Source organism: Macadamia integrifolia, unplaced genomic scaffold, assembly GCF_013358625.1.
Source record: "Macadamia integrifolia cultivar HAES 741 unplaced genomic scaffold, SCU_Mint_v3 scaffold_223A, whole genome shotgun sequence".
Taxonomy (NCBI): Eukaryota; Viridiplantae; Streptophyta; class Magnoliopsida; order Proteales; family Proteaceae; genus Macadamia; species Macadamia integrifolia.
Genome location: NW_024870649.1, coordinates 144,140 through 154,167, shown reverse-complemented (window position 1 = coordinate 154,167; position 10,028 = coordinate 144,140).

The following is a 10,028-nucleotide window of genomic DNA, read 5'->3' as shown; positions in this document are numbered from 1 at the left end:
TTTTAATAATACTGTTTAAGTGGACCGAATAATTCGGTTTAATTTGATTCTGCCCGAATTATTCGCTTTTTAAAATCAAATTTGTAAAAAGCGCGTTTTTTACCGAATTTTATTTTTAATTTGGATTCGGTCAGAATTTTTTATTTAATTCGAAAAAATTCGGTTTGGCCAAATAATTCGCGAATTATTCGGCCAAATTGTTAACTAGGGTTGGGCTTGATTATTTGGAAGTTTTATATTGTGAATGTTCGTTTAAGTAAATGAGCCCAGTTTTGGGAGTATGATACGGTTTATAATCGGATCAGTCAGTGTCGAGCTTTAATCAAGCTATCTTAAACAAGGCTTAACTAGACCATAGACCTATTTTAATGGGCTTTAAACCTGCCTACCAAAAAATCATTTTCTTAAGTGGGTTGAAGGGCCAGAAATATGTGACGTAAATTTTTGATAAATAAGAGAAATGAGAACATGGTTGTGAGAGAGAGAGAGAGAGAGAGATTATGACTGTTACAACTTACAAACATAGCTTAATCAAACCAAATTCTATTACAAAGTAAAGGATAAGAAAGCTTACTAGCAGTTGCAAAATAGAAATTTTATGTAGTATTAAAGGGGGTCGGGCTACAACGAGTTGGTTCAAGCCTGGCTTATAAACGTGTCGGTTTGGTTGGGCGCTGACGGGCTACCTACCTGCATTGTAAACACCTATTTAATAAACGTGTCAGGCCCAAGTACTATACGTTTATTAATCGGGCCAGTTTAGGTCAGGCAGTAAACATGTCGGGCTCGGTCAGGCCTATCAATGTAGGCATAGAATTAACACCCCTACATTCACCTTTCATGTCCCTAAAAAGCTAACCCGTTAAACCTCCATGATCCGGCTATTCTTCTCCAAGCTGATTTTAGGACATGGGATTTGATCAACTGTATCAAAGAGTTGTATTTGGTCTGTTTGATTTGTTTATAACTTACTAAGAAGTAAAATGAAAAGAGGAAATCACATTTCCTTCCTCGTACTTTGCCTTGTTATCATTTTTTTCATATGTATTTTGAAACATACCATTCCCCTTCCCTGTACTTTACAGATTCTATCAATCGCACTTGGGTTCATTAGAGAACCCTATTAAGTGATGATATATAATCCTTAAATTATCCAATTCTGATGTAAAATACTTAGACTGACCTTTAAAGCACTACAAGGGGTCGTCTTTGTGTGGACAATCTAAAACCCTTCTCTCTTTGAAGTTCACGTCACGAAAACAGTCGATGTTTGGTTGATGTTCAAACTTTCATTGTAAAGCTCCGAACGTTGAGGGGTTCTGAAACCCTTGATCCCCTCGTCTCCTTCCAAAGTGTTGAACTAGATTTCATTTTTCAAGAGGATAGATGAAGACGACACTCTAGAGGTGGAGAGCTTTAGCTGAATGTTTGGAGATGATCTTCAGAACAAATGAGGGGAATCCAAGAAGACAAAGAAGAAATCCAAGCCTCTCCTCAATATCTGGTTTATTCTTCCTCATTTTCAAAGACTTACATGGTCAAGTTTGTTGATCATCAACATCGTTGGCCTTCAATACTACATAGGCAAAGAACAGACTTCGCCTGGACAATATAGACGACTCAGGGTCTAACTAAAAGTGCAAATTCACATCCACAAGCCAAAATGAAATGCCATCCAACACTGAGCACGAAAGAATGATCTTTTCTATCCAAAAGTATGGGGTCTCTTTTTTATTGGTAAAAAAAAAAAAAGGTATGGGATCAAATTGATGTCATCCAAAGGTAAATTGAAAACTGCCACAACTGGTTCCCAGAACAAGGGATTGATTCATTGACAAGAAAAAGGGTACGTGACCAAAAAAGAAAACCATCAATCATTTACAAAAAAACTATCAGAAAGCTCCATTATCTTAATGCATAATTAATTAATTCAGTTTGATGTAAGAGTCAGGAGGGTTCGAGTACAAAAACTATTCGTTCCCATGAAATGACAAAAAAAATTTTAAAACAACATTATATATATTTAGGCTGCATTTGGTAACATTCCATTAGAATGTTTCTGGAGTTTTTTTTGTTCCAATGAAACGAAAAAACGGAATAAAGCGTTTGGTGCATCATTGACGAGTTTCTCTTTTTTTGGAACAAAAAGTGAAAAAAGAGCAATGGAAACTGAAATTGACAGAATGACAAATAGCTATTTCGTCTTCCCAGTTTCGTTCAAAAAAAAAGAAGAGGAACTATTTAGGGGATTTTAGGGAAATCGTTCCCAATAAACTTGTCTTCCACCCTAGCTCTTCATTTTTCACAATTTCACTCATAGAGAGGAGAGAAGACCTGCGTTTTGAAACCGTTCCAGAAATAGATTCACCAAATACTATTTTTTTGTTTAAAAATGATGTTTTGACACAGAAACTGAAATTTTTATTTTTGACACGAAACGTCGTTTCTGGAACAAAAACGTTACCAAACGCAGCCTTAGTGGAATCTAGATCCGTTTCGAGTGAACATACGATTCGAATTTGGATTCTTTCCTTAGAATATTGAATGGGTGTTCCTCATGTGTTTTGCTTAAAAATTTCAATCTCTGGTAATAACCCATCACGTGTTCGATGATGTGCTTAAGCATTTTGAAAATAAGAATGATGAGAGAGATGAAAAGCGAAAAGAGAGGAAAATAACTAAGTTGTAGGTGTGATTTCTTCCATACCCAATGAGTTGCAGTCTCTTGTTGCACTCTTACTTCTTCTCTACATAACGAGAGCTTGAAAGCAGATCCACTTAGGGTTTGAAGTCCAAATATAGGGAAGTAGAAGGAAAGGGGAGAGAAAGGATAGGTATTCGACACAAAGGTAATATTGTCTTTTTATATGTCATTTTAACATGGTTAGTGACTAATGAGATGATTGATAGAATCACTAACATACAAGGGAGGGGAGTAATTTTAAAATTTCAAACCTAAAAATGAATTTTGATACTTATTATATCATTGATTTTATACTATTCTATTTATTAAAATTTATTTTATTTTACATCAAATTCGTTAGGCTGTGTTTGGTAGCCACGAAAAGAAAAGAAAACCTTCTTAAAATTTTCAGTTGTTTAGTGAATTTTGAATTAAGAAAAAAAAAATCTTGGTTCAAAATATACCAAATACAATGAAAATTTATTAAACTTAAAAAAAAAAGTACAATTTTTGTAAATTTTCTTTTCTTCTCTTGATTACAAACACAGCCTAGCTTTTGAAAAGGCCTCGGTAATAACAATATTCTCGTACACCATGAAAAAAGTTATTTCACTGGTAAGTCAAGAGAAAATGAGTGGCAACAAATTTTCGAAAAAAAGAGGGGGGAGGGAGTGAGGGTAACGGGACACGGAAGGAGTAAATTTTAAGAACAGAGAGAGGGGGAAGGGAGTAACAGAACATGGAAAAGGAAAAGAGAAACATAGGGGCTTGTGCCAGAGGGGTGGAGATTACCAGTGCGTCGCCACCACTCTGTTTGCAGCATAGCCTCGCTGCACCACCATGTTCAAATTGGATTTACATGTTTACCTTCAACAGTCCAGACTTAGGGAAACCTACTTGCATGTGATGGAGCCCAACCCACACCGACTTGTCGGACCTAATCACCATCTTGACTAACAGTGGGTTTGTACGGGAGAGGGAAAAGGAGACTTGTCCGAGTAACAGAGACGTGTGGGAGCTTAGTTCAGTTTCAAAATCCATAGACATTTGGATGAGAGAGAGATTTAGTTTTATCATTTTATTGCTTTTTAAATGGTAGTGCGTAGTGGAAGGGTGAAGGATAAGAGCAGAGAGAATTTCGTCGCAGTAGCTGCAACCCCATGATAACAGTCAAGGGAATAAAATTCCAGTGGTAGATTTGAGAATACCCAACTAGAGTGAATTTTTCCATCCGTACCCCTGTGATTCTATTCTCTTGACTGGTACAGGGGTTGCATCTACTTGACTGCAACTCAGGCAGCATCCAAGTTTCGTTCAATAAGAACAAAGATGCTGGTGTTTCTTTTTTTTTTTTTTTTTTTGAACGGTGAATAAAAAAGGCATCTCTTCATTTCTCTCAGAATTTTTGTTTAATATTTTTTTTTCCTTTTCTTTTCTTTTGCGACCAAGCAGGAGATAATTATTTTCTTTTGGTTTCTTTTCTTTTGAAGATTCTTTTTTCTTTTCTTTTCTTTTCTTTCTACCAAACACAGACTTAGATTTAAAAACTAAAACAAAAATTATTTTAAAAGTATTATTTTAAAATTGAGTAAAAAACTATAGAAAAGATCGCTACCTAGTTTTGTGGCATTAGCGCGGGGCCATGCACCCAGGCATCCAAACAAGAAGGCAAAGTGGTCATTTTGTGCCCCCTTTCTAGCACAGTGGCCACACGATTAGATAGAATTCTCTCACCCTAAAAAAATTGTCATAGCCAGGCTCCTATAGGCTAAGACATGCGGCACTGAACACCTTACCATATCCAGTCAGCATAACTCCATAGGATCTCAAAGTTGTAGGCTAATACGCACAATGCACCAAGATCACTAAAATCACATATATAAAATAAATTTATACATAGCTAGTGTCAACTATGTGATACTGATTTCATATACACACAAAAGTTAAGTTCAGTAAATCTCTAAGTCCATACCTATCTGATCATCCATTTACATACACAAATATATATACAAAATATAAAGTAAGATCACTGAAGTCACTCAATAATCCAAGCCTCTAAAGGCACAATCATCACACCCGCAGTTGGCTCCACATCTGCTTCTGGAACAATCCACCAAGTATCTGGAGAAACTTCAGAAGTATCTATGCTGGAACCTGGCAGCTCACTTGTATCTCCATCTAAGAAAAACAAAAACAATAATGGGGTGAGCTTCATCTCAGTCCCTTAGTCAACCCCTAGGTTAGTAAACCCAGCAGTCACGCATACAACACGTCGTATAATGTTGCATCCACCTTTGGGTATAGTTCGCCGTACCATGGAAGTGTACTTGTGATACCCTACTTTTAAACCTAGTTTACTTATACAACTGACTCGGTTTAACCATGCAGGACCCGAACCAGAGAGGGTTGAGGCAGGTTCCCTATGGACCACGATGGCAAGGGTGACTTTGAACACAGGTTGGCCAGACAAGTTCGAGTCAATGCTTAAGGAGACGGGTGTACCCAAGCCGTGTACATGCACGCATCATAAGACCATGTACGGGTAATGCTGATATGTAGCCGTATCCTAAAGTGTATACGTATTATATATCTTGTGCCAAGAGTGAGATACATGCTGAGAGTCAAATTCCATCGAAATTTCAATTGTTTGGCTAAGTTTTGACCAACAAGTGGGCGGTCTCAGGTGGGCGAACCAACCCACTAGTGTGACCCACCCAAGTGGTTACTAAATATTCTCTAGTATAAATAGTACTTATTGTTTTTTCTTTTTCTCAATTAATGCCTTAAAGAGTGGGTGAAAAAAGTAAAGAAGAGAGAGAAAAGAAAGGAAGAAAAGAGAACGAAGAAGAAGAAAGGAAAATAAAAAAGGAAGAAATGATTTTAAGCAATGCCGAGGTTTGATCTTCTCATTTCGGCACCGAAAAAGTGATCTCCAACACGAGACCTACGATTTGAGGTGAGTGAATGCTATACTTCTTAAACTTTCACAAAACCCCAAGTGAAACCCTTGATTTTGATAGAGTTCCTTGAGATCTTGTTAGTCCCACTTGAGATGATGAATCTAAGATTTAATCGATGGTTTATATGTTGATTTTGAAGGTTTTAAAGAAGTGTTTGCAAGATTTGAGAAGCATTGGTGATTTCTTGAGTTTAAGAGGTGATTTTGGGGTTTTTAAAGAGTTTTTTAGCAAAGAAGGTAAGATTTTCTTTTCAATCCTTAAATCTAACTTAGATCTATGTTAGAATCATCTTATGAGGCCTTAGATGTGTGAAAAATGTAATTGGAATAGTCTCATTTGGTTTTTCCAAGGTTGATGAGTGTTTTTAAGAGAGAAAGCCAATTCCCGCGCCAACAGGTGGGCTAAGACCGGCGGGCAAACCCACCCACCAGTAGGGGCCCGCTTGTTAGGGCAAAACCCTAATTCTAACCGGTGGGCAAGGATCGGTGGGCTGTCTGGCCCACCTGTTGGCCTACTAGTCAGATTTTTTAGCCCGAATGGGCCCAAATAGGGTGGACAACCTTCTTTTATGATTTTAAACATAATTTAAATATCAAACTTCATTAGTTTTGACATCAAAGTGGTGAAATATTAATCTCATTCGCTTATGATAGGTTCCACTAGAAACTTACATTTCTCATTCTGAATCTCACCCGTACCGAACATGAGCTTTTGTACACAACAAGTAAATGAGGAGAGGACATTTGACTTTATTTTAAGGCGTGTTTTTGCAACATTAAATTGTATCTAGACTAGCCATGTCATCATGCAAATTATGTGTAAATTAGTCATCCTCGTATGCCATTCGCATGCATTGCTTGTGCATTCTAAACAAATGAATTATGATATGTGTGTTGTGCTTTATATTCTCAATGCTAAATGATTGATATGCTTATGTGATGAATGGTTAGATTACTATGCATGATGCATTATTAGACTAGACGTCGTAGTCGATTTGGAAACGAGTGCATTGGTGGCCTGTGGAATGTGATGCAGTAGTACTATACAATCGTACTTTGTCATATAAGAGCATGCGGTTTAGGATTATCATTCCCTGTGCTACGACCCTTCCCAACAGGGGTTGAGGTGTTAGGTTATCACTTGGGGGGAAGGAGTGGTCGCGGTTGTCGGGTCACTGTACCTATTAGACATACGTTCGGTTGGTCATTAGGACAGTCGACAACCTCAGTGGCATATTCAAGACGGCCAATCGTACTGCTTTTAAATTGCCGAGGTCGGCACTTTTACATTTTTATCATTTATTTTTATGTTGAGAGTCAGTGATCGACATGCTTTACTTTTCTAAGTACTCATGGTGGGCCTTCTCCGAAAACCCTATGGACGTATCGGGGGATGGAGTTCGCTACTCGAACCCGGGGTATACCCGCACTATGGTTGTGAGTAGCACATAACCTAAGATTTAGTAATGTTGTTTATATGGACAAGATTAAAATGAATTGCATTGCATATAGTGCATATGGATGTGAATGTTTGTGTGGTCTTTCTTTACACTTACTAAGCTAGTGAGCTCACCCCACGTGCATACCTCTTTTAGATGATTTTGCAAGTCACCTGCCTGAAGATCAGGAGTCAGGCCCCACAGTCGAGTTTCCTGTTGAGGATTGGTGGGTCTCTGAGGAGTATGAGCACGGTGCTGATTGCATGTGCGAGGACTATGCTGTGGGACTGTAGCAATAACACCGTACATGAATTTTTTTTGGATTTTTAATGACCTTCCATTTATGTACTTGATATGTAAATTGTTATTCTTTTGTGTAAATATCATGACTGCGGGCCCACATGTACTTAGCTATATACTACAATTTAGGTATCAAGTATATTGAAGATATTTACAGGTAATTTAAGTCTTCCGCTGAACTTTTGAACACTTATCTTAGATGTGGGTATGTTGTGGTGAGGTACTGTATCAGATAATCTTGGCAGGTTTTGGGTTAAGGTTAACCGGAGTTTACTAGATCACCGGTCTGATTTTGTGTGAACAAGGTGTGACAATGATGGTATTAGAGCATGATGCTCTATCCACTCACAGCATATCATTTAGACCCCATAGAATCTATAATAGGAAATGGGGTTAAGTGAATGTAAAAACTTTAAAGAATTAAAAAAAAAAAAATGGTTACATTTATTTATTGCATTTCATGGCATGCATGAGAGAAAATTTACTTTGAATAAATAAAAGATTAGTTATTTGATTGCATATCCCATTGAGTACGGATTTAACAAAATTTCAACAGCATAACAATACTAAAACAAGATTTCCTAAAATTTTTAAATATAAGCACCTGATAGACAACATACATATATGAATAAGCATAATCAACAAAGGCTAACTAACGTTATTACAATCAAATTACAATAAGTTTATCAAGTAGACAAAACTAACCAAAAGTCACCAACAATATCATAACATCATACTAGCAAGTCTAATTTACAGAGAAAAGTATAAAAAAATAGTCCACCATAAACACATAAACAACATAGAGACAAGTAAAAAGCTGATTATGATAGGCAAGCTAAGTCCTCAGAGACTCTCGGTGTAATACCTCGCTTCTTAAACCCGGTCTGATTAAGCGATTGAACCGGTTTAACCATGCAAGAACCGAGCCAGAGGAAATTAGAGCGGGTTCCTTATGGGCTATGATGGCACGGGTGACCTTAAACACCGGCTGGCCCGACAAGTCTGAGCCAGTGCCAGAAGAGACGGGAGTGCCCAAACCGTGTACGTGCACCTACCATAAGGCTATGTACGGATAAAACAGGTATTATATCCGTATTTTAAGGTATATACATATGCTACATCGTCTGCCTGGGGTGGGGTTCGTGCCGAGGTCCGAACCCGGTCAAAATCCTGAGCTTTGGCCCTCAGGTGGGTAGGACAGGTGGGTGCACCCACCTGAGTGACCCATCCAAGTGCACTATTCACTTAATTAGGAATGGTATATAAGGCTTTATGATTTTCTTTTCTTTCCATTTATTACCCTCGTATGTTGGTGAGAAAAGTAAAGAGGAGAGAGAAAAGAAAGGGAAGAAGAAAGGAAGAGAAGGAAGAGGAAGAAAAGGGGGATTTCAGCGGCGCCGAAGCTCGGTCTTCCCATTCCGGTGCCGGGAGAGTGATCTTCAACTCTAGATCTACAGTTGGAGGTAAGAAAAGTTGGGTTTTGTGAACATTCACCATACCCAAGCTTTAAACCCTTGATTCGAGTATGGTTTCTTGAGATCTTGTAAAACCCCTTTGAAGTGATGAATCTAAGGTTTAATAGATGATTTATGTGTTGATCTTGAAGGATTCGAAGAGATATTGACAAGGTGGAAGGAACATTGTGGGTTTGAAGTGGTTGGAGGGTTTGAAGTCGTTCTTGAGCAAAGAAGGTAAGATGGTTTTCCCTCACTTGAATCTAACCTAGATCTAGGTTAGAACCATCCTATAGGACCTTGAAGGTGTGAAGAATGGGTGGGAAAAGGCCCCATTTGATTCCCCAAAGAATGGAGAAAATGGGAAAGAAACAGTGTCTTTTTCGTCAAGACCGGTGGGTACAACCGGTGGGCTCCTACCCGCCTGTGGGTACCCACCCGAGAAGGCAGGGGGGCCTTCGGGCCTAACCGGCGGGTACCACCGGTGGGCCCCTACCCGCCGGTCCTAGCAAGGGGGTCCCTGGCCCAACCGGTGGGTACTACCGGCGGGCCCCTACCCACCGGTCCTAACCGGTGGGTAAGACCGGTGGGTAGACAGCCCACCTGTCTGACCCACCCGTGTGGCCCCGAAGGTGATCCTTATGTCCGATCGAACCCAAATCGGACGTGTGACCTTCTTTTGACGTTCTAAACACGATTTTGACATCGGATTTCATTAATTTTGATTCTAAAATGGTGAAGTACAAACCCCGCTCAATTATGTTAGGTTCACCAAATCCTACCCGATTCGCTCCGGATCTCACCCGTACCGAACGGGAATCCTTGTACGCTACAAGTAAGTGGAGAGAGGACGTTTGGCCTTGTTTCAAGGCATTTGTTTGTCATTCATTTAATTATATCTAATCTAGTCATGTCATCATGAATATGCTATATAGATTAGTCATTCCACACATTGATGTGCATATGTGCTATGTTTACTTTTCAAATGCCAATTGAATGAGATGTTTATATGATTGAATGTGGACATCATGGTGCATAATGCATTGATAGACTAGATGCCGTAGTCGGCTTGGAAACGAATGCATTGGTGGCCCGTGGAATGGGACACGGAGGCACTATGCAGTCGTACTATTGTCATATAGGAGCATGAGGTATTAGGATTCTCACCATCCCGTGCTACGACCCTTCCCAAC